The sequence below is a fragment of the Pleurodeles waltl genome, chromosome 3_1 (genome assembly GCF_031143425.1).
Source record: "Pleurodeles waltl isolate 20211129_DDA chromosome 3_1, aPleWal1.hap1.20221129, whole genome shotgun sequence".
NCBI lineage: Eukaryota > Metazoa > Chordata > Amphibia > Caudata > Salamandridae > Pleurodeles > Pleurodeles waltl.
In genome coordinates, this window is record NC_090440.1 from 1,988,242,242 (window position 1) to 1,988,267,390 (window position 25,149).

The 25,149-nt window shown below is 44.3% G+C and overlaps 5 non-coding genes across 5 annotated transcripts; all 5 read right to left on the bottom strand.

Annotated features, from left to right (window-relative positions):
* Positions 1 to 3,853: 3,853 nt before the first annotated feature.
* Positions 3,854 to 4,071, bottom strand: LOC138285991 (small nucleolar RNA U3). The gene has a single exon (XR_011201691.1). It is a non-coding gene; the product is annotated as a small nucleolar RNA U3 (small nucleolar RNA).
* A 4,121-nt stretch (positions 4,072 to 8,192) lies between these two features.
* On the bottom strand, positions 8,193 to 8,410 carry LOC138286112 (small nucleolar RNA U3). Its single transcript, XR_011201806.1, has one exon. It is a non-coding gene; the product is annotated as a small nucleolar RNA U3 (small nucleolar RNA).
* A 4,119-nt stretch (positions 8,411 to 12,529) lies between these two features.
* On the bottom strand, positions 12,530 to 12,747 carry LOC138286121 (small nucleolar RNA U3). The gene has a single exon (XR_011201815.1). It is a non-coding gene; the product is annotated as a small nucleolar RNA U3 (small nucleolar RNA).
* Positions 12,748 to 16,868: 4,121 nt separating this feature from the next.
* Positions 16,869 to 17,086, bottom strand: LOC138286113 (small nucleolar RNA U3). Its single transcript, XR_011201807.1, has one exon. It is a non-coding gene; the product is annotated as a small nucleolar RNA U3 (small nucleolar RNA).
* Positions 17,087 to 21,205: 4,119 nt separating this feature from the next.
* On the bottom strand, positions 21,206 to 21,423 carry LOC138286122 (small nucleolar RNA U3). The gene has a single exon (XR_011201816.1). It is a non-coding gene; the product is annotated as a small nucleolar RNA U3 (small nucleolar RNA).
* Between the last annotated feature and the right edge of the window lie 3,726 nt (positions 21,424 to 25,149).

The window sequence follows — 25,149 nt, forward strand, 5'->3', positions numbered from 1 at the left end:
ACCACGGGTTACAACGGAACCTACCACTTTCAGATGAGCTCTGAATACCTGGACATCAAAGAAAGCCTTCACATCAGCAACACCTTGTCCTACCAGCCGCTTTGAACATATGCAGCTTTTCCAGGCCCCATGACTTTTAGGCATCTCTGTATTATAGAAGTATCCAAAACACGGTTTATTTTTCTTGTACAGAAGATTCCGTTCACCGGGGAGTGAATCCTTGTCGGGCCAATTTTGATCCTAGTATTCTTCAGAATAGGAACCGAACATTTCAGTGAATGTATCCGTCATCCAGCCCTTCCTCAAATGAAGAAAGGAACAGCCATCAACAAAAGACAGTTGTTTCATAAATACAACTCTGCCCTTCCTTTCCAGATCAGGGCTTTTCTGCAACAACTCTCTGACACTTACAAACACTGGGGCAGATTTACGAAATTTTGGCGCAGGGCAGCACAGCAAGTCACATTGCTGTGCCCTGTGTCAAAGAAAACGGGCAATAATGTGTTATATGTATGCAATACTGTCCTTTTCCACTGCGCTGGAGCCATTTTGACTGCCTAGAGCCAGCGCCGGCAACCTTGCACCATGGTGCAAGGTTGTCTGCGTTGTAGGCAAAATTGTTTTTGTGAAGGAAGAGGCACCTTCCTACACAAAAACAATCTTGGGAGGCTTTTCCCTTTTCCTATGCGTGCTGCAAAACGCAGCACACATAGAAAGGGGAAACAACAAAGAGAAATAAAGATATTTCTCCTCACTGACCCTCCCCTGGGGAGGGGTAAGGTGTTGGTGCATTCCCAGATTTACATGGCTCTGTAAATTTGGGGATGCGTCTAACAATATGGGTGTTGCGTTGGAACACACACTGCAAAGCCCTTGGATCGCCTCCCTAATGCAGAGTAAGCCAGCGCACCGCTTTACAATGCCTTGCCTTAATCACTATCTACGGGACTATTCAAAGCCACGCCAAGTGGCTTTGCGTGATCTCCTAGATATGGTTAAAAGGTCTGACCGCTGTTGCGTCACTAGAAGTCACGCAACTGCAGTGCAAGCCTCTCTTAAATATGCCCCACTAGTTCCAGTTTCTTTCTTCAGAACTTTTTTATAACGCTATGCCACTCTGTTCCAGTGGCACAGGAAGATGTCACAACAGCATTTTTGCTGCCATCTGGCTTAGCTCTCAGATGGTAAGTGATACAGACTTTAAAAACTGCTGCTGTGGTCTATGCCGCTAACTAAAGTATTGCTTCAGCACGACAGGCTCAAGTTGAAGGCGAAAAACAGTCCACATCCCCTCTTCCAGCAGGCTAGAGGGTACCACAATTTAGTCTTACTTTGTTTTTTGTTTTTATATTTACTTATCTATTTATTTCATTATTTTAAAAAAGGACATTGCTGGGAAGGCAGTCGGGCTACGCTCCTGGCTCCTATAAAGCCAAGATTAGGCAAAGTTTTGAAGCACTCAACTGGCCTGCCGCCAGAGCGGAACCTTCTCCAATTCACGCTCTGCCGCCAACCCACCCACCTCGTTTCCCCGGCATTGGGGCATGTTTGAACTCCAAAATGGCGGCCTCCGGGGTTCCACACATTGCAGCTTTACCATTTTCAAGGTACAGGGATTATTCTACTGTTTAAAAGCTGCTGGCATTCCGATTTTCTTCATGAGGCTATCAATCTTGCAGTGTTCTAATATAGCATACGAGAACATTATTAGGGGCCCAAAGGGATCATTAAACGTCTTCTGTTGAGAGTTATTGACAAAAGCGAGGGGACAGGGCATTTAACTAATGTGACAGCAGAGGAACGACGCCTATGCTGACAGCTCAACATTTCGTTCAATGAGGTAAGAATGCTTTAAATTAAACAGGAAAGCCAAAAAAACGACATTTGCTAGAATATTAGACCAGATGGCTTATTCCAACCATTATTTGATTGTTGCAACTTCACTGTCCCCAATGAATCTTAAAAAATTCCAATGTCCTAAGACATCTAGCCCTTGATGTACTAGAGGTTGTGCGAGCGTTCCTGGGAAGCTGAATGATTTTCTGCTGCGCCTACAGGCTTTTATGGTAAGTAATCAGATGCAATCCTTTACGCTTACGTTACTTTGTGCTATGCGAGTCCCCGTGCAACACCTTAGCAAATGCCCAAGACGGCGTTCTTTGTCCTCATCGGTCTAAGATCCTCAACAGCCTTATACATTTTAGGACCTGTGACCAGGGTGTTACTCTTGGTTTTAGTCTAAAAAGACTAACTAGCATTAGAAAGCCCCTTTTCCCCACGTCAATTCGACAGGGCGATAAGCCACTGAGCGGCACTAATTGTGTGGAAGATGTCTAAACTCTAAAAATAGATCAAACATAGAGGCCCAGATTTATGAAACGCTTGCGTTATCACAGCGTAAGGCAACACCAGGGCATCAGTGAGGTTTACTAAACCACGCAAGGCCACCTTGCGTGGCATTGCATGTCTTAATAAATCTAGAGTAACCCATGGCAGCGCAAGTCGCTGCCTTGCGTTACTGTTTGCCGGGAAGGCGTTCCATGGGTAGGGAGTGGGTGATCTTAGGCATCCACCCATGCTCTTTCATGCATTCCCAGATTTACTAAGAGTAGTAAACCTGGGAACGCGTACGCCTTCCCAACTGAGGAGCAACAAGGAGAAATATCTTTGTTTCTCTACGTTTTATCCTCAAGTTGTCCTGCTGAGTTGCGTAAGAGGTGAGTAAATCTTCCCCTTCCCCGGGTCCATTTGAAAAGACCCTCCTTACTTAAATGTACCAAATTACGATTAGAAAGACCGTTTGAAAAGCTCAGTTTATAAAAGAAAGCCCCAAAAAAGCCCAAAAGAGGTGATTGCAAATACAAGTCAAGTGAGAATCTGGCAACCATCAAGGCCCATATTTATACTTTTTGACGCTAAACTGCGCTAACGCAGTTTAGCGTCAAAAAATTTTGCGCCGTCTAACGCCATTCTGAAGCGCCATGCGGGCGCCGTATTTATGGAATGGCGTTAGACGGCGCAATCAGACCGGCGCTGCCTGGTTTGCGTGGGAAAAAACCACGTAGACCAGACAGCGCCGGCGTAGGGGGAAAATGGCGTATGGGCGTCTTAAAATGGGGCAAGTCAGGTTACGTCGAAAAAATCGTCGTAACCCGACTTGCGCCATTTTTTTTCGACGCCCATCCCCCATCAACATGACTCCTATCATTGTAAAGATAGGAGTCATGCCCCCTTGCCCAATGGCCATGCCCAGGGGACTTCTGTCCCCTGGGCATGGTCATTGGGCATAGTGGCATGTAGGGGGGCACAAATCAGGCCCCCCTATGCCACAAAAAATTAAAAAAAAAATACTTACCTGAACGTCCATGGGATGGGTCCCTCCGTCCTTGGGTGTCCTCCTGGGGTGGGCAAGGGTGGCAGGGGGGGTCCCTGGGGGCAGGGGAGGGCACTCTGGGCTCATTTTGAGCCCACTTGTCCCTTAACGCCATGCCTGACCCAGGCGTTAAAAAGCGGCGCAAATGCGCCGTTTTTAGCCACGCCCACTCCCGGGCGTCTCTTTTGCCCGGGAGTATAAATACCACGTAAAGGCCTGGGAGTCATTTTTTAGACGGGAACGCCTCCCTTGCATATCATTAACGCAAGGAAGGGGTTCACGCTAAAAAATGACGCACTTTGGCGCTAGACGCCTCTAACGCCATAGTATAAATATGGCGTTAGTTGGCGTTAGTTTAGCGTCGAATTTGCGTCGAAAAAACGACGCAAATTCGGCGCAAATGGAGTATAAATACGGCCCCAAACATCCAAGAAAAGAAGTTTAAAATGCTGTACTCTCTTAAACTGAAACAAGAAGCTAACCACTCAGTTTGTGTTTCCTTCCTCCAGTTCTTCGTAAAAGAAGAGAGGAACGTTCATCAATAGCAGACAGCAGCTGCACAAATGCAACACTGTCCACTGGCTTCACGCTCAGAAGAAAACACTACAACTCTTCCTCGTGGTTAGCGAAGACCAGACACTTTCGAACACATTTCCTCAGTTAAAAACTATAGAAATGATCCCTGAAAGTATAGTCTTGCCTGAACCACTTCCAGCTCACACAGACAGAAAAAGTGGAAACCCTTCTTACCTACAGTAAGCACCTGTTGGGCATCAAGTCAAAAAACATATAAATATATAGATAAGACCACAAAATAGCATTCAGCAGATGCGCGTGCATTTCTGTGCAAGAAAGAGTTCTCCCTAGAACTCGGGTGACACAATGCTTTAAAAATTTGCATATCAGAAATCAGCCACCAATCAAATTCAGCCTGCCTTTTCCCGGCCCGGTCTCACACACAGACACACACACACACACAGGTTACCTGTTGGCTGCTCCTGAAACAGACAGAGGACTACAGTATGAAAGTTAAAGTTCAAACAGGTAAAGAAACGGCAGCCATACTTTCCTTTCCTGCTCTCGTTTACCGCAACAAACACATTTTAACTTGTTTAAAAAGTAAGAGAAACAGTTGGTAAACTCACAAAAAAGACAGTCTACCGTTACTTCCAGAGCTTTCGGCACTGCACTAAATGACAATTATTACCATTTCAAGATGGCTACGCATTGTCAGACTGCACGAAGTGGGTGAATTTTACTGGAGATCGGACAGAATCACCAGAGCGCTTACTCTGTTCAAGTAAAGCAGCACACACTTGCCCCCTGAGTTCACATCATACTGTGCTGAAAGTGTAGGTGGTGAAAACACTGGGAATTATTCTTGTTCACAGCCTTCATTTTGAAGCTCAAGCCAAGACATGGATTTCTCTGGTAGTTTCATCCTCAGATATCTTGGTGAGATGTTCAACTTCCTGACGCAAATCGATTTACATGTTAAGAGGCAGAGCATTAATTAGCACTCATTTGGACTACTGCAATGCCTTACACAAGGGAAAATGGGGAAAACTTGAAACAAAACGGCAGGTTCCACAGGATTTTGCAGGAAGACAGTTTTCAATCAGAATATTTGGTTCAGATTATGACCTTTCAATGTGCCGAAAGCGTGATACTGATTGCTAGTGAATGAGAAACGACCTGGTAGGTTTGCAAGTATGGAAACAAAAGGTGTAGCAAGCAACCTACCTTTACATTTTGAAAAGTTGCACCACAGATCAAATGTATGGCAATGTCTTCAATCAGTCTCCCCAAACAAAGTAACTCTCCCCCAGTTCACGTGTAAGACCCTTACAAGGCGATGGCATTCCGCAGGAACCACGGGTTACAACGGAACCTACCACTTTCAGATGAGCTCTGAATACCTGGACATCAAAGAAAGCCTTCACATCAGCAACACCTTGTCCTACCAGCCGCTTTGAACATATGCAGCTTTTCCAGGCCCCATGACTTTTAGGCATCTCTGTATTATAGAAGTATCCAAAACACGGTTTATTTTTCTTGTACAGAAGATTCCGTTCACCGGGGAGTGAATCCTTGTCGGGACAATTTTGATCCTAGTATTCTTCAGAATAGGAACCGAACATTTCAGTGAATGTATCCGTCATCCAGCCCTTCCTCAAATGAAGAAAGGAACAGCCATCAACAAAAGACAGTTGTTTCATAAATACAACTCTGCCCTTCCTTTCCAGATCAGGGCTTTTCTGCAACAACTCTCTGACACTTACAAACACTGGGGCAGATTTACGAAATTTTGGCGCAGGGCAGCACAGCAAGTCACATTGCTGTGCCCTGTGTCAAAGAAAACGGGCAATAATGTGTTATATGTATGCAATACTGTCCTTTTCCACTGCGCTGGAGCCATTTTGACTGCCTAGAGCCAGCGCCGGCAACCTTGCACCATGGTGCAAGGTTGTCTGCGTTGTAGGCAAAATTGTTTTTGTGAAGGAAGAGGCACCTTCCTACACAAAAACAATCTTGGGAGGCTTTTCCCTTTTCCTATGCGTGCTGCAAAACGCAGCACACATAGAAAGGGGAAACAACAAAGAGAAATAAAGATATTTCTCCTCACTGACCCTCCCCTGGGGAGGGGTAAGGTGTTGGTGCATTCCCAGATTTACATGGCTCTGTAAATTTGGGGATGCGTCTAACAATATGGGTGTTGCGTTGGAACACACACTGCAAAGCCCTTGGATCGCCTCCCTAATGCAGAGTAAGCCAGCGCACCGCTTTACAATGCCTTGCCTTAATCACTATCTACGGGACTATTCAAAGCCACGCCAAGTGGCTTTGCGTGATCTCCTAGATATGGTTAAAAGGTCTGACCGCTGTTGCGTCACTAGAAGTCACGCAACTGCAGTGCAAGCCTCTCTTAAATATGCCCCACTAGTTCCAGTTTCTTTCTTCAGAAACTTTTTATAACGCTATGCCACTCTGTTCCAGTGGCACAGGAAGATGTCACAACAGCATTTTTGCTGCCATCTGGCTTAGCTCTCAGATGGTAAGTGATACAGACTTTAAAAACTGCTGCTGTGGTCTATGCCGCTAACTAAAGTATTGCTTCAGCACGACAGGCTCAAGTTGAAGGCGAAAAACAGTCCACATCCCCTCTTCCAGCAGGCTAGAGGGTACCACAATTTAGTCTTACTTTGTTTTTTGTTTTTATATTTACTTATCTATTTATTTCATTATTTTAAAAAAGGACATTGCTGGGAAGGCAGTCGGGCTACGCTCCTGGCTCCTATAAAGCCAAGATTAGGCAAAGTTTTGAAGCACTCAACTGGCCTGCCGCCAGAGCGGAACCTTCTCCAATTCACGCTCTGCCGCCAACCCACCCACCTCGTTTCCCCGGCATTGGGGCATGTTTGAACTCCAAAATGGCGGCCTCCGGGGTTCCACACATTGCAGCTTTACCATTTTCAAGGTACAGGGATTATTCTACTGTTTAAAAGCTGCTGGCATTCCGATTTTCTTCATGAGGCTATCAATCTTGCAGTGTTCTAATATAGCATACGAGAACATTATTAGGGGCCCAAAGGGATCATTAAACGTCTTCTGTTGAGAGTTATTGACAAAAGCGAGGGGACAGGGCATTTAACTAATGTGACAGCAGAGGAACGACGCCTATGCTGACAGCTCAACATTTCGTTCAATGAGGTAAGAATGCTTTAAATTAAACAGGAAAGCCAAAAAAACGACATTTGCTAGAATATTAGACCAGATGGCTTATTCCAACCATTATTTGATTGTTGCAACTTCACTGTCCCCAATGAATCTTAAAAAATTCCAATGTCCTAAGACATCTAGCCCTTGATGTACTAGAGGTTGTGCGAGCGTTCCTGGGAAGCTGAATGATTTTCTGCTGCGCCTACAGGCTTTTATGGTAAGTAATCAGATGCAATCCTTTATGCTTACGTTACTTTGTGCTATGCGAGTCCCCGTGCAACACCTTAGCAAATGCCCAAGACGGCGTTCTTTGTCCTCATCGGTCTAAGATCCTCAACAGCCTTATACATTTTAGGACCTGTGACCAGGGTGTTACTCTTGGTTTTAGTCTAAAAAGACTAACTAGCATTAGAAAGCCCCTTTTTCCCACGTCAATTCGACAGGGCGATAAGCCACTGAGCGGCACTAATTGTGTGGAAGATGTCTAAACTCTAAAAATAGATCAAACATAGAGGCCCAGATTTATGAAACGCTTGCGTTATCACAGCGTAAGGCAACACCAGGGCATCAGTGAGGTTTACTAAACCACGCAAGGCCACCTTGCGTGGCATTGCATGTCTTAATAAATCTAGAGTAACCCATGGCAGCGCAAGTCGCTGCCTTGCGTTACTGTTTGCCGGGAAGGCGTTCCATGGGTAGGGAGTGGGTGATCTTAGGCATCCACCCATGCTCTTTCATGCATTCCCAGATTTACTAAGAGTAGTAAACCTGGGAACGCGTACGCCTTCCCAACTGAGGAGCAACAAGGAGAAATATCTTTGTTTCTCTACGTTTTATCCTCAAGTTGTCCTGCTGAGTTGCGTAAAAGGTGAGTAAATCTTCCCCTTCCCCGGGTCCATTTGAAAAGACCCTCTTTACTTAAATGTACCAAATTACGATTAGAAAGACCGTTTGAAAAGCTCAGTTTATAAAAGAAAGCCCCCAAAAAGCTCAAAAGAGGTGATTGCAAATACAAGTCAAGTGAGAATCTGGCAACCATCAAATATCCAAGAAAAGAAGTTTAAAATGCTGTACTCTCTTAAACTGAAACAAGAAGCTAACCACTCAGTTTGTGTTTCCTTCCTCCAGTTCTTCGTAAAAGAAGAGAGGAACGTTCATCAATAGCAGACAGCAGCTGCACAAATGCAACACTGTCCACTGGCTTCCCGCTCAGAAGAAAACACTACAACTCTTCCTCGTGGTTAGCGAAGACCAGACACTTTCGAACACATTTCCTCAGTTAAAAACTATAGAAATGATCCCTGAAAGTATAGTCTTGCCTGAACCACTTCCAGCTCACACAGGCAGAAAAAGTGGAAACCCTTCTTACCTACAGTAAGCACCTGTTGGGCATCAAGTCAAAAAACATATAAATATATAGATAAGACCACAAAATAGCATTCAGCAGATGCGCGTGCATTTCTGTGCAAGAAAGAGTTCTCCCTAGAACTCGGGTGACACAATGCTTTAAAAATTTGCATATCAGAAATCAGCCACCAATCAAATTCAGCCTGCCTTTTCCCGGCCCTGTCTCACACACAGACACACACACACACACAGGTTACCTGTTGGCTGCTCCTGAAACAGACAGAGGACTACAGTATGAAAGTTAAAGTTCAAACAGGTAAAGAAACGGCAGCCATACTTTCCTTTCCTGCTCTCGTTTACCGCAACAAACACATTTTAACTTGTTTAAAAAGTAAGAGAAACAGTTGGTAAACTCACAAAAAAGACAGTCTACCGTTACTTCCAGAGCTTTCGGCACTGCACTAAATGACAATTATTACCATTTCAAGATGGCTACGCATTATCAGACTGCACGAAGTGGGTGAATTTTACTGGAGATCGGACAGAATCACCAGAGCGCTTACTCTGTTCAAGTAAAGCAGCACACACTTGCCCTCTGAGTTCACATCATACTGTGCTGAAAGTGTAGGTGGTGAAAACACTGGGAATTATTCTTGTTCACAGCCTTCATTTTGAAGCTCAAGCCAAGACATGGATTTCTCTGGTAGTTTCATCCTCAGATATCTTGGTGAGATGTTCAACTTCCTGACGCAAATCGATTTACATGTTAAGAGGCAGAGCATTAATTAGCACTCATTTGGACTACTGCAATGCCTTACACAAGGGAAAATGGGGAAAACTTGAAACAAAACGGCAGGTTCCACAGGATTTTGCAGGAAGACAGTTTTCAATCAGAATATTTGGTTCAGATTATGACCTTTCAATGTGCCGAAAGCGTGATACTGATTGCTAGTGAATGAGAAACGACCTGGTAGGTTTGCAAGTATGGAAACAAAAGGTGTAGCAAGCAACCTACCTTTACATTTTGAAAAGTTGCACCACAGATCAAATGTATGGCAATGTCTTCAATCAGTCTCCCCAAACAAAGTAACTCTCCCCCAGTTCACGTGTAAGACCCTTACAAGGCGATGGCATTCCGCAGGAACCACGGGTTACAACGGAACCTACCACTTTCAGATGAGCTCTGAATACCTGACATCAAAGAAAGCCTTCACATCAGCAACACCTTGTCCTACCAGCCGCTTTGAACATATGCAGCTTTTCCAGGCCCCATGACTTTTAGGCATCTCTGTATTATAGAAGTATCCAAAACACGGTTTATTTTTCTTGTACAGAAGATTCCGTTCACCGGGGAGTGAATCCTTGTCGGGACAATTTTGATCCTAGTATTCTTCAGAATAGGAACCGAACATTTCAGTGAATGTATCCGTCATCCAGCCCTTCCTCAAATGAAGAAAGGAACAGCCATCAACAAAAGACAGTTGTTTCATAAATACAACTCTGCCCTTCCTTTCCAGATCAGGGCTTTTCTGCAACAACTCTCTGACACTTACAAACACTGGGGCAGATTTACGATATTTGGCGCAGGGCAGCACAGCAAGTCACATTGCTGTGCCCTGTGTCAAAGAAAACGGGCAATAATGTGTTATATGTATGCAATACTGTCCTTTTCCACTGCGCTGGAGCCATTTTGACTGCCTAGAGCCAGCGCCGGCAACCTTGCACCATGGTGCAAGGTTGTCTGCGTTGTAGGCAAAATTGTTTTTGTGAAAGAAGAGGCACCTTCCTACACAAAAACAATCTTGGGAGGCTTTTCCCTTTTCCTATGCGTGCTGCAAAACGCAGCACACATAGAAAGGGGAAACAACAAAGAGAAATAAAGATATTTCTCCTCACTGACCCTCCCCTGGGGAGGGGTAAGGTGTTGGTGCATTCCCAGATTTACATGGCTCTGTAAATTTGGGGATGCGTCTAACAATATGGGTGTTGCGTTGGAACACACACTGCAAAGCCCTTGGATCGCCTCCCTAATGCAGAGTAAGCCAGCGCACCGCTTTACAATGCCTTGCCTTAATCACTATCTACGGGACTATTCAAAGCCACGCCAAGTGGCTTTGCGTGATCTCCTAGATATGGTTAAAAGGTCTGACCGCTGTTGCGTCACTAGAAGTCACGCAACTGCAGTGCAAGCCTCTCTTAAATATGCCCCACTAGTTCCAGTTTCTTTCTTCAGAAACTTTTTATAACGCTATGCCACTCTGTTCCAGTGGCACAGGAAGATGTCACAACAGCATTTTTGCTGCCATCTGGCTTAGCTCTCAGATGGTAAGTGATACAGACTTTAAAAACTGCTGCTGTGGTCTATGCCGCTAACTAAAGTATTGCTTCAGCACGACAGGCTCAAGTTGAAGGCGAAAAACAGTCCACATCCCCTCTTCCAGCAGGCTAGAGGGTACCACAATTTAGTCTTACTTTGTTTTTTGTTTTTATATTTACTTATCTATTTATTTCATTATTTTAAAAAAGGACATTGCTGGGAAGGCAGTCGGGCTACGCTCCTGGCTCCTATAAAGCCAAGATTAGGCAAAGTTTTGAAGCACTCAACTGGCCTGCCGCCAGAGCGGAACCTTCTCCAATTCACGCTCTGCCGCCAACCCACCCACCTCGTTTCCCCGGCATTGGGGCATGTTTGAACTCCAAAATGGCGGCCTCCGGGGTTCCACACATTGCAGCTTTACCATTTTCAAGGTACAGGGATTATTCTACTGTTTAAAAGCTGCTGGCATTCCGATTTTCTTCATGAGGCTATCAATCTTGCAGTGTTCTAATATAGCATACGAGAACATTATTAGGGGCCCAAAGGGATCATTAAACGTCTTCTGTTGAGAGTTATTGACAAAAGCGAGGGGACAGGGCATTTAACTAATGTGACAGCAGAGGAACGACGCCTATGCTGACAGCTCAACATTTCGTTCAATGAGGTAAGAATGCTTTAAATTAAACAGGAAAGCCAAAAAAACGACATTTGCTAGAATATTAGACCAGATGGCTTATTCCAACCATTATTTGATTGTTGCAACTTCACTGTCCCCAATGAATCTTAAAAAATTCCAATGTCCTAAGACATCTAGCCCTTGATGTACTAGAGGTTGTGCGAGCGTTCCTGGGAAGCTGAATGATTTTCTGCTGCGCCTACAGGCTTTTATGGTAAGTAATCAGATGCAATCCTTTACGCTTACGTTACTTTGTGCTATGCGAGTCCCCGTGCAACACCTTAGCAAATGCCCAAGACGGCGTTCTTTGTCCTCATCGGTCTAAGATCCTCAACAGCCTTATACATTTTAGGACCTGTGACCAGGGTGTTACTCTTGGTTTTAGTCTAAAAAGACTAACTAGCATTAGAAAGCCCCTTTTTCCCACGTCAATTCGACAGGGCGATAAGCCACTGAGCGGCACTAATTGTGTGGAAGATGTCTAAACTCTAAAAATAGATCAAACATAGAGGCCCAGATTTATGAAACGCTTGCGTTATCACAGCGTAAGGCAACACCAGGGCATCAGTGAGGTTTACTAAACCACGCAAGGCCACCTTGCGTGGCATTGCATGTCTTAATAAATCTAGAGTAACCCATGGCAGCGCAAGTCGCTGCCTTGCGTTACTGTTTGCCGGGAAGGCGTTCCATGGGTAGGGAGTGGGTGATCTTAGGCATCCACCCATGCTCTTTCATGCATTCCCAGATTTACTAAGAGTAGTAAACCTGGGAACGCGTACGCCTTCCCAACTGAGGAGCAACAAGGAGAAATATCTTTGTTTCTCTACGTTTTATCCTCAAGTTGTCCTGCTGAGTTGCGTAAAAGGTGAGTAAATCTTCCCCTTCCCCGGGTCCATTTGAAAAGACCCTCTTTACTTAAATGTACCAAATTACGATTAGAAAGACCGTTTGAAAAGCTCAGTTTATAAAAGAAAGCCCCCAAAAAGCTCAAAAGAGGTGATTGCAAATACAAGTCAAGTGAGAATCTGGCAACCATCAAATATCCAAGAAAAGAAGTTTAAAATGCTGTACTCTCTTAAACTGAAACAAGAAGCTAACCACTCAGTTTGTGTTTCCTTCCTCCAGTTCTTCGTAAAAGAAGAGAGGAACGTTCATCAATAGCAGACAGCAGCTGCACAAATGCAACACTGCCCACTGGCTTCGCGCTCAGAAGAAAACACTACAACTCTTCCTCGTGGTTAGCGAAGACCAGACACTTTCGAACACATTTCCTCAGTTAAAAACTATAGAAATGATCCCTGAAAGTATAGTCTTGCCTGAACCACTTCCAGCTCACACAGACAGAAAAAGTGGAAACCCTTCTTACCTACAGTAAGCACCTGTTGGGCATCAAGTCAAAAAACATATAAATATATAGATAAGACCACAAAATAGCATTCAGCAGATGCGCGTGCATTTCTGTGCAAGAAAGAGTTCTCCCTAGAACTCGGGTGACACAATGCTTTAAAAATTTGCATATCAGAAATCAGCCACCAATCAAATTCAGCCTGCCTTTTCCCGGCCCTGTCTCACACACAGACACACACACACACACAGGTTACCTGTTGGCTGCTCCTGAAACAGACAGAGGACTACAGTATGAAAGTTAAAGTTCAAACAGGTAAAGAAACGGCAGCCATACTTTCCTTTCCTGCTCTCGTTTACCGCAACAAACACATTTTAACTTGTTTAAAAAGTAAGAGAAACAGTTGGTAAACTCACAAAAAAGACAGTCTACCGTTACTTCCAGAGCTTTCGGCACTGCACTAAATGACAATTATTACCATTTCAAGATGGCTACGCATTATCAGACTGCACGAAGTGGGTGAATTTTACTGGAGATCGGACAGAATCACCAGAGCGCTTACTCTGTTCAAGTAAAGCAGCACACACTTGCCCTCTGAGTTCACATCATACTGTGCTGAAAGTGTAGGTGGTGAAAACACTGGGAATTATTCTTGTTCACAGCCTTCATTTTGAAGCTCAAGCCAAGACATGGATTTCTCTGGTAGTGTCATCCTCAGATATCTTGGTGAGATGTTCAACTTCCTGACGCAAATCGATTTACATGTTAAGAGGCAGAGCATTAATTAGCACTCATTTGGACTACTGCAATGCCTTACACAAGGGAAAATGGGGAAAACTTGAAACAAAACGGCAGGTTCCACAGGATTTTGCAGGAAGACAGTTTTCAATCAGAATATTTGGTTCAGATTATGACCTTTCAATGTGCCGAAAGCGTGATACTGATTGCTAGTGAATGAGAAACGACCTGGTAGGTTTGCAAGTATGGAAACAAAAGGTGTAGCAAGCAACCTACCTTTACATTTTGAAAAGTTGCACCACAGATCAAATGTATGGCAATGTCTTCAATCAGTCTCCCCAAACAAAGTAACTCTCCCCCAGTTCACGTGTAAGACCCTTACAAGGCGATGGCATTCCGCAGGAACCACGGGTTACAACGGAACCTACCACTTTCAGATGAGCTCTGAATACCTGGACATCAAAGAAAGCCTTCACATCAGCAACACCTTGTCCTACCAGCCGCTTTGAACATATGCAGCTTTTCCAGGCCCCATGACTTTTAGGCATCTCTGTATTATAGAAGTATCCAAAACACGGTTTATTTTTCTTGTACAGAAGATTCCGTTCACCGGGGAGTGAATCCTTGTCGGGACAATTTTGATCCTAGTATTCTTCAGAATAGGAACCGAACATTTCAGTGAATGTATCCGTCATCCAGCCCTTCCTCAAATGAAGAAAGGAACAGCCATCAACAAAAGACAGTTGTTTCATAAATACAACTCTGCCCTTCCTTTCCAGATCAGGGCTTTTCTGCAACAACTCTCTGACACTTACAAACACTGGGGCAGATTTACGAAATTTTGGCGCAGGGCAGCACAGCAAGTCACATTGCTGTGCCCTGTGTCAAAGAAAACGGGCAATAATGTGTTATATGTATGCAATACTGTCCTTTTCCACTGCGCTGGAGCCATTTTGACTGCCTAGAGCCAGCGCCGGCAACCTTGCACCATGGTGCAAGGTTGTCTGCGTTGTAGGCAAAATTGTTTTTGTGAAGGAAGAGGCACCTTCCTACACAAAAACAATCTTGGGAGGCTTTTCCCTTTTCCTATGCGTGCTGCAAAACGCAGCACACATAGAAAGGGGAAACAACAAAGAGAAATAAAGATATTTCTCCTCACTGACCCTCCCCTGGGGAGGGGTAAGGTGTTGGTGCATTCCCAGATTTACATGGCTCTGTAAATTTGGGGATGCGTCTAACAATATGGGTGTTGCGTTGGAACACACACTGCAAAGCCCTTGGATCGCCTCCCTAATGCAGAGTAAGCCAGCGCACCGCTTTACAATGCCTTGCCTTAATCACTATCTACGGGACTATTCAAAGCCACGCCAAGTGGCTTTGCGTGATCTCCTAGATATGGTTAAAAGGTCTGACCGCTGTTGCGTCACTAGAAGTCACGCAACTGCAGTGCAAGCCTCTCTTAAATATGCCCCACTAGTTCCAGTTTCTTTCTTCAGAAACTTTTTATAACGCTATGCCACTCTGTTCCAGTGGCACAGGAAGATGTCACAACAGCATTTTTGCTGCCATCTGGCTTAGCTCTCAGATGGTAAGTGATACAGACTTTAAAAACTGCTGCTGTGGTCTATGCCGCTAACTAAAGTATTGCTTCAGCACGACAGGCTCAAGTTGAAGGCGAAAAACAGTCCACATCCCCTCTTCCAGCAGGCTAGAGGGTACCACAATTTAGTCTTACTTTGTTTTTTGTTTTTATATTTACTTATCTATTTATTTCATTATTTTAAAAAAGGACATTGCTGGGAAGGCAGTCGGGCTACGCTCCTGGCTCCTATAAAGCCAAGATTAGGCAAAGTTTTGAAGCACTCAACTGGCCTGCCGCCAGAGCGGAACCTTCTCCAATTCACGCTCTGCCGCCAACCCACCCACCTCGTTTCCCCGGCATTGGGGCATGTTTGAACTCCAAAATGGCGGCCTCCGGGGTTCCACACATTGCAGCTTTACCATTTTCAAGGTACAGGGATTATTCTACTGTTTAAAAGCTGCTGGCATTCCGATTTTCTTCATGAGGCTATCAATCTTGCAGTGTTCTAATATAGCATACGAGAACATTATTAGGGGCCCAAAGGGATCATTAAACGTCTTCTGTTGAGAGTTATTGACAAAAGCGAGGGGACAGGGCATTTAACTAATGTGACAGCAGAGGAACGACGCCTATGCTGACAGCTCAACATTTCGTTCAATGAGGTAAGAATGCTTTAAATTAAACAGGAAAGCCAAAAAAACGACATTTGCTAGAATATTAGACCAGATGGCTTATTCCAACCATTATTTGATTGTTGCAACTTCACTGTCCCCAATGAATCTTAAAAAATTCCAATGTCCTAAGACATCTAGCCCTTGATGTACTAGAGGTTGTGCGAGCGTTCCTGGGAAGCTGAATGATTTTCTGCTGCGCCTACAGGCTTTTATGGTAAGTAATCAGATGCAATCCTTTATGCTTACGTTACTTTGTGCTATGCGAGTCCCCGTGCAACACCTTAGCAAATGCCCAAGACGGCGTTCTTTGTCCTCATCGGTCTAAGATCCTCAACAGCCTTATACATTTTAGGACCTGTGACCAGGGTGTTACTCTTGGTTTTAGTCTAAAAAGACTAACTAGCATTAGAAAGCCCCTTTTTCCCACGTCAATTCGACAGGGCGATAAGCCACTGAGCGGCACTAATTGTGTGGAAGATGTCTAAACTCTAAAAATAGATCAAACATAGAGGCCCAGATTTATGAAACGCTTGCGTTATCACAGCGTAAGGCAACACCAGGGCATCAGTGAGGTTTACTAAACCACGCAAGGCCACCTTGCGTGGCATTGCATGTCTTAATAAATCTAGAGTAACCCATGGCAGCGCAAGTCGCTGCCTTGCGTTACTGTTTGCCGGGAAGGCGTTCCATGGGTAGGGAGTGGGTGATCTTAGGCATCCACCCATGCTCTTTCATGCATTCCCAGATTTACTAAGAGTAGTAAACCTGGGAACGCGTACGCCTTCCCAACTGAGGAGCAACAAGGAGAAATATCTTTGTTTCTCTACGTTTTATCCTCAAGTTGTCCTGCTGAGTTGCGTAAAAGGTGAGTAAATCTTCCCCTTCCCCGGGTCCATTTGAAAAGACCCTCTTTACTTAAATGTACCAAATTACGATTAGAAAGACCGTTTGAAAAGCTCAGTTTATAAAAGAAAGCCCCCAAAAAGCTCAAAAGAGGTGATTGCAAATACAAGTCAAGTGAGAATCTGGCAACCATCAAATATCCAAGAAAAGAAGTTTAAAATGCTGTACTCTCTTAAACTGAAACAAGAAGCTAACCACTCAGTTTGTGTTTCCTTCCTCCAGTTCTTCGTAAAAGAAGAGAGGAACGTTCATCAATAGCAGACAGCAGCTGCACAAATGCAACACTGTCCACTGGCTTCCCGCTCAGAAGAAAACACTACAACTCTTCCTCGTGGTTAGCGAAGACCAGACACTTTCGAACACATTTCCTCAGTTAAAAACTATAGAAATGATCCCTGAAAGTATAGTCTTGCCTGAACCACTTCCAGCTCACACAGGCAGAAAAAGTGGAAACCCTTCTTACCTACAGTAAGCACCTGTTGGGCATCAAGTCAAAAAACATATAAATATATAGATAAGACCACAAAATAGCATTCAGCAGATGCGCGTGCATTTCTGTGCAAGAAAGAGTTCTCCCTAGAACTCGGGTGACACAATGCTTTAAAAATTTGCATATCAGAAATCAGCCACCAATCAAATTCAGCCTGCCTTTTCCCGGCCCTGTCTCACACACAGACACACACACACACACAGGTTACCTGTTGGCTGCTCCTGAAACAGACAGAGGACTACAGTATGAAAGTTAAAGTTCAAACAGGTAAAGAAACGGCAGCCATACTTTCCTTTCCTGCTCTCGTTTACCGCAACAAACACATTTTAACTTGTTTAAAAAGTAAGAGAAACAGTTGGTAAACTCACAAAAAAGACAGTCTACCGTTACTTCCAGAGCTTTCGGCACTGCACTAAATGACAATTATTACCATTTCAAGATGGCTACGCATTATCAGACTGCACGAAGTGGGTGAATTTTACTGGAGATCGGACAGAATCACCAGAGCGCTTACTCTGTTCAAGTAAAGCAGCACACACTTGCCCTCTGAGTTCACATCATACTGTGCTGAAAGTGTAGGTGGTGAAAACACTGGGAATTATTCTTGTTCACAGCCTTCATTTTGAAGCTCAAGCCAAGACATGGATTTCTCTGGTAGTTTCATCCTCAGATATCTTGGTGAGATGTTCAACTTCCTGACGCAAATCGATTTACATGTTAAGAGGCAGAGCATTAATTAGCACTCATTTGGACTACTGCAATGCCTTACACAAGGGAAAATGGGGAAAACTTGAAACAAAACGGCAGGTTCCACAGGATTTTGCAGGAAGACAGTTTTCAATCAGAATATTTGGTTCAGATTATGACCTTTCAATGTGCCGAAAGCGTGATACTGATTGCTAGTGAATGAGAAACGACCTGGTAGGTTTGCAAGTATGGAAACAAAAGGTGTAGCAAGCAACCTACCTTTACATTTTGAAAAGTTGCACCACAGATCAAATGTATGGCAATGTCTTCAATCAGTCTCCCCAAACAAAGTAACTCTCCCCCAGTTCACGTGTAAGACCCTTACAAGGCGATGGCATTCCGCAGGAACCACGGGTTACAACGGAACCTACCACTTTCAGATGAGCTCTGAATACCTGACATCAAAGAAAGCCTTCACATCAGCAACACCTTGTCCTACCAGCCGCTTTGAACATATGCAGCTTTTCCAGGCCCCATGACTTTTAGGCATCTCTGTATTATAGAAGTATCCAAAACACGGTTTATTTTTCTTGTACAGAAGATTCCGTTCACCGGGGAGTGAATCCTTGTCGGGACAATTTTGATCCTAGTATTCTTCAGAATAGGAACCGAACATTTCAGTGAATGTATCCGTCATCCAGCCCTTCCTCAAATGAAGAAAGGAACAGCCATCAACAAAAGACAGTTGTTTCATAAATACAACTCTGCCCTTCCTTTCCAGATCAGGGCTTTTCTGCAACAACTCTCTGACACTTACAAACACTGGGGCAGATTTACGATATTTGGCGCAGGGCAGCACAGCAAGTCACATTGCTGTGCCCTGTGTCAAAGAAAACGGGCAATAATGTGTTATATGTATGCAATACTGTCCTTTTCCACTGCGCTGGAGCCATTTTGACTGCCTAGAGCCAGCGCCGGCAACCTTGCACCATGGTGCAAGGTTGTCTGCGTTGTAGGCAAAATTGTTTTTGTGAAGGAAGAGGCACCTTCCTACACAAAAACAATCTTGGGAGGCTTTTCCCTTTTCCTATGCGTGCTGCAAAACGCAGCACACATAGAAAGGGGAAACAACAAAGAGAAATAAAGATATTTCTCCTCACTGACCCTCCCCTGGGGAGGGGTAAGGTGTTGGTGCATTCCCAGATTTACATGGCTCTGTAAATTTGGGGATGCGTCTAACAATATGGGTGTTGCGTTGGAACACACACTGCAAAGCCCTTGGATCGCCTCCCTAATGCAGAGTAAGCCAGCGCACCGCTTTACAATGCCTTGCCTTAATCACTATCTACGGGACTATTCAAAGCCACGCCAAGTGGCTTTGCGTGATCTCCTAGATATGGTTAAAAGGTCTGACCGCTGTTGCGTCACTAGAAGTCACGCAACTGCAGTGCAAGCCTCTCTTAAATATGCCCCACTAGTTCCAGTTTCTTTCTTCAGAAACTTTTTATAACGCTATGCCACTCTGTTCCAGTGGCACAGGAAGATGTCACAACAGCATTTTTGCTGCCATCTGGCTTAGCTCTCAGATGGTAAGTGATACAGACTTTAAAAACTGCTGCTGTGGTCTATGCCGCTAACTAAAGTATTGCTTCAGCACGACAGGCTCAAGTTGAAGGCGAAAAACAGTCCACATCCCCTCTTCCAGCAGGCTAGAGGGTACCACAATTTAGTCTTACTTTGTTTTTTGTTTTTATATTTACTTATCTATTTATTTCATTATTTTAAAAAAGGACATTGCTGGGAAGGCAGTCGGGCTACGCTCCTGGCTCCTATAAAGCCAAGATTAGGCAAAGTTTTGAAGCACTCAACTGGCCTGCCGCCAGAGCGGAACCTTCTCCAATTCACGCTCTGCCGCCAACCCACCCACCTCGTTTCCCCGGCATTGGGGCATGTTTGAACTCCAAAATGGCGGCCTCCGGGGTTCCACACATTGCAGCTTTACCATTTTCAAGGTACAGGGATTATTCTACTGTTTAAAAGCTGCTGGCATTCCGATTTTCTTCATGAGGCTATCAATCTTGCAGTGTTCTAATATAGCATACGAGAACATTATTAGGGGCCCAAAGGGATCATTAAACGTCTTCTGTTGAGAGTTATTGACAAAAGCGAGGGGACAGGGCATTTAACTAATGTGACAGCAGAGGAACGACGCCTATGCTGACAGCTCAACATTTCGTTCAATGAGGTAAGAATGCTTTAAATTAAACAGGAAAGCCAAAAAAACGACATTTGCTAGAATATTAGACCAGATGGCTTATTCCAACCATTATTTGATTGTTGCAACTTCACTGTCCCCAATGAATCTTAAAAAATTCCAATGTCCTAAGACATCTAGCCCTTGATGTACTAGAGGTTGTGCGAGCGTTCCTGGGAAGCTGAATGATTTTCTGCTGCGCCTACAGGCTTTTATGGTAAGTAATCAGATGCAATCCTTTACGCTTACGTTACTTTGTGCTATGCGAGTCCCCGTGCAACACCTTAGCAAATGCCCAAGACGGCGTTCTTTGTCCTCATCGGTCTAAGATCCTCAACAGCCTTATACATTTTAGGACCTGTGACCAGGGTGTTACTCTTGGTTTTAGTCTAAAAAGACTAACTAGCATTAGAAAGCCCCTTTTTCCCACGTCAATTCGACAGGGCGATAAGCCACTGAGCGGCACTAATTGTGTGGAAGATGTCTAAACTCTAAAAATAGATCAAACATAGAGGCCCAGATTTATGAAACGCTTGCGTTATCACAGCGTAAGGCAACACCAGGGCATCAGTGAGGTTTACTAAACCACGCAAGGCCACCTTGCGTGGCATTGCATGTCTTAATAAATCTAGAGTAACCCATGGCAGCGCAAGTCGCTGCCTTGCGTTACTGTTTGCCGGGAAGGCGTTCCATGGGTAGGGAGTGGGTGATCTTAGGCATCCACCCATGCTCTTTCATGCATTCCCAGATTTACTAAGAGTAGTAAACCTGGGAACGCGTACGCCTTCCCAACTGAGGAGCAACAAGGAGAAATATCTTTGTTTCTCTACGTTTTATCCTCAAGTTGTCCTGCTGAGTTGCGTAAAAGGTGAGTAAATCTTCCCCTTCCCCGGGTCCATTTGAAAAGACCCTCTTTACTTAAATGTACCAAATTACGATTAGAAAGACCGTTTGAAAAGCTCAGTTTATAAAAGAAAGCCCCCAAAAAGCTCAAAAGAGGTGATTGCAAATACAAGTCAAGTGAGAATCTGGCAACCATCAAATATCCAAGAAAAGAAGTTTAAAATGCTGTATTCTCTTAAACTGAAACAAGAAGCTAACCACTCAGTTTGTGTTTCCTTCCTCCAGTTCTTCGTAAAAGAAGAGAGGAACGTTCATCAATAGCAGACAGCAGCTGCACAAATGCAACACTGCCCACTGGCTTCGCGCTCAGAAGAAAACACTACAACTCTTCCTCGTGGTTAGCGAAGACCAGACACTTTCGAACACATTTCCTCAGTTAAAAACTATAGAAATGATCCCTGAAAGTATAGTCTTGCCTGAACCACTTCCAGCTCACACAGACAGAAAAAGTGGAAACCCTTCTTACCTACAGTAAGCACCTGTTGGGCATCAAGTCAAAAAACATATAAATATATAGATAAGACCACAAAATAGCATTCAGCAGATGCGCGTGCATTTCTGTGCAAGAAAGAGTTCTCCCTAGAACTCGGGTGACACAATGCTTTAAAAATTTGCATATCAGAAATCAGCCACCAATCAAATTCAGCCTGCCTTTTCCCGGCCCTGTCTCACACACAGACACACACACACACACAGGTTACCTGTTGGCTGCTCCTGAAACAGACAGAGGACTACAGTATGAAAGTTAAAGTTCAAACAGGTAAAGAAACGGCAGCCATACTTTCCTTTCCTGCTCTCGTTTACCGCAACAAACACATTTTAACTTGTTTAAAAAGTAAGAGAAACAGTTGGTAAACTCACAAAAAAGACAGTCTACCGTTACTTCCAGAGCTTTCGGCACTGCACTAAATGACAATTATTACCATTTCAAGATGGCTACGCATTATCAGACTGCACGAAGTGGGTGAATTTTACTGGAGATCGGACAGAATCACCAGAGCGCTTACTCTGTTCAAGTAAAGCAGCACACACTTGCCCTCTGAGTTCACATCATACTGTGCTGAAAGTGTAGGTGGTGAAAACACTGGGAATTATTCTTGTTCACAGCCTTCATTTTGAAGCTCAAGCCAAGACATGGATTTCTCTGGTAGTGTCATCCTCAGATATCTTGGTGAGATGTTCAACTTCCTGACGCAAATCGATTTACATGTTAAGAGGCAGAGCATTAATTAGCACTCATTTGGACTACTGCAATGCCTTACACAAGGGAAAATGGGGAAAACTTGAAACAAAACGGCAGGTTCCACAGGATTTTGCAGGAAGACAGTTTTCAATCAGAATATTTGGTTCAGATTATGACCTTTCAATGTGCCGAAAGCGTGATACTGATTGCTAGTGAATGAGAAACGACCTGGTAGGTTTGCAAGTATGGAAACAAAAGGTGTAGCAAGCAACCTACCTTTACATTTTGAAAAGTTGCACCACAGATCAAATGTATGGCAATGTCTTCAATCAGTCTCCCCAAACAAAGTAACTCTCCCCCAGTTCACGTGTAAGACCCTTACAAGGCGATGGCATTCCGCAGGAACCACGGGTTACAACGGAACCTACCACTTTCAGATGAGCTCTGAATACCTGGACATCAAAGAAAGCCTTCACATCAGCAACACCTTGTCCTACCAGCCGCTTTGAACATATGCAGCTTTTCCAGGCCCCATGACTTTTAGGCATCTCTGTATTATAGAAGTATCCAAAACACGGTTTATTTTTCTTGTACAGAAGATTCCGTTCACCGGGGAGTGAATCCTTGTCGGGACAATTTTGATCCTAGTATTCTTCAGAATAGGAACCGAACATTTCAGTGAATGTATCCGTCATCCAGCCCTTCCTCAAATGAAGAAAGGAACAGCCATCAACAAAAGACAGTTGTTTCATAAATACAACTCTGCCCTTCCTTTCCAGATCAGGGCTTTTCTGCAACAACTCTCTGACACTTACAAACACTGGGGCAGATTTACGACATTTTGGCGCAGGGCAGCACAGCAAGTCACATTGCTGTGCCCTGTGTCAAAGAAAACGGGCAATAATGTGTTATATGTATGCAATACTGTCCTTTTCCACTGCGCTGGAGCCATTTTGACTGCCTAGAGCCAGCGCCGGCAACCTTGCACCATGGTGCAAGGTTGTCTGCGTTGTAGGCAAAATTGTTTTTGTGAAGGAAGAGGCACCTTCCTACACAAAAACAATCTTGGGAGGCTTTTCCCTTTTCCTATGCGTGCTGCAAAACGCAGCACACATAGAAAGGGGAAACAACAAAGAGAAATAAAGATATTTCTCCTCACTGACCCTCCCCTGGGGAGGGGTAAGGTGTTGGTGCATTCCCAGATTTACATGGCTCTGTAAATTTGGGGATGCGTCTAACAACATGGGTGTTGCGTTGGAACACACACTGCAAAGCCCTTGGATCGCCTCCCTAATGCAGAGTAAGCCAGCGCACCGCTTTACAATGCCTTGCCTTAATCACTATCTACGGGACTATTCAAAGCCACGCCAAGTGGCTTTGCGTGATCTCCTAGATATGGTTAAAAGGTCTGACCGCTGTTGCGTCACTAGAAGTCACGCAACTGCAGTGCAAGCCTCTCTTAAATATGCCCCACTAGTTCCAGTTTCTTTCTTCAGAAACTTTTTATAACGCTATGCCACTCTGTTCCAGTGGCACAGGAAGATGTCACAACAGCATTTTTGCTGCCATCTGGCTTAGCTCTCAGATGGTAAGTGATACAGACTTTAAAAACTGCTGCTGTGGTCTATGCCGCTAACTAAAGTATTGCTTCAGCACGACAGGCTCAAGTTGAAGGCGAAAAACAGTCCACATCCCCTCTTCCAGCAGGCTAGAGGGTACCACAATTTAGTCTTACTTTGTTTTTTGTTTTTATATTTACTTATCTATTTATTTCATTATTTTAAAAAAGGACATTGCTGGGAAGGCAGTCGGGCTACGCTCCTGGCTCCTATAAAGCCAAGATTAGGCAAAGTTTTGAAGCACTCAACTGGCCTGCCGCCAGAGCGGAACCTTCTCCAATTCACGCTCTGCCGCCAACCCACCCACCTCGTTTCCCCGGCATTGGGGCATGTTTGAACTCCAAAATGGCGGCCTCCGGGGTTCCACACATTGCAGCTTTACCATTTTCAAGGTACAGGGATTATTCTACTGTTTAAAAGCTGCTGGCATTCCGATTTTCTTCATGAGGCTATCAATCTTGCAGTGTTCTAATATAGCATACGAGAACATTATTAGGGGCCCAAAGGGATCATTAAACGTCTTCTGTTGAGAGTTATTGACAAAAGCGAGGGGACAGGGCATTTAACTAATGTGACAGCAGAGGAACGACGCCTATGCTGACAGCTCAACATTTCGTTCAATGAGGTAAGAATGCTTTAAATTAAACAGGAAAGCCAAAAAAACGACATTTGCTAGAATATTAGACCAGATGGCTTATTCCAACCATTATTTGATTGTTGCAACTTCACTGTCCCCAATGAATCTTAAAAAATTCCAATGTCCTAAGACATCTAGCCCTTGATGTACTAGAGGTTGTGCGAGCGTTCCTGGGAAGCTGAATGATTTTCTGCTGCGCCTACAGGCTTTTATGGTAAGTAATCAGATGCAATCCTTTATGCTTACGTTACTTTGTGCTATGCGAGTCCCCGTGCAACACCTTAGCAAATGCCCAAGACGGCGTTCTTTGTCCTCATCGGTCTAAGATCCTCAACAGCCTTATACATTTTAGGACCTGTGACCAGGGTGTTACTCTTGGTTTTAGTCTAAAAAGACTAACTAGCATTAGAAAGCCCCTTTTTCCCACGTCAATTCGACAGGGCGATAAGCCACTGAGCGGCACTAATTGTGTGGAAGATGTCTAAACTCTAAAAATAGATCAAACATAGAGGCCCAGATTTATGAAACGCTTGCGTTATCACAGCGTAAGGCAACACCAGGGCATCAGTGAGGTTTACTAAACCACGCAAGGCCACCTTGCGTGGCATTGCATGTCTTAATAAATCTAGAGTAACCCATGGCAGCGCAAGTCGCTGCCTTGCGTTACTGTTTGCCGGGAAGGCGTTCCATGGGTAGGGAGT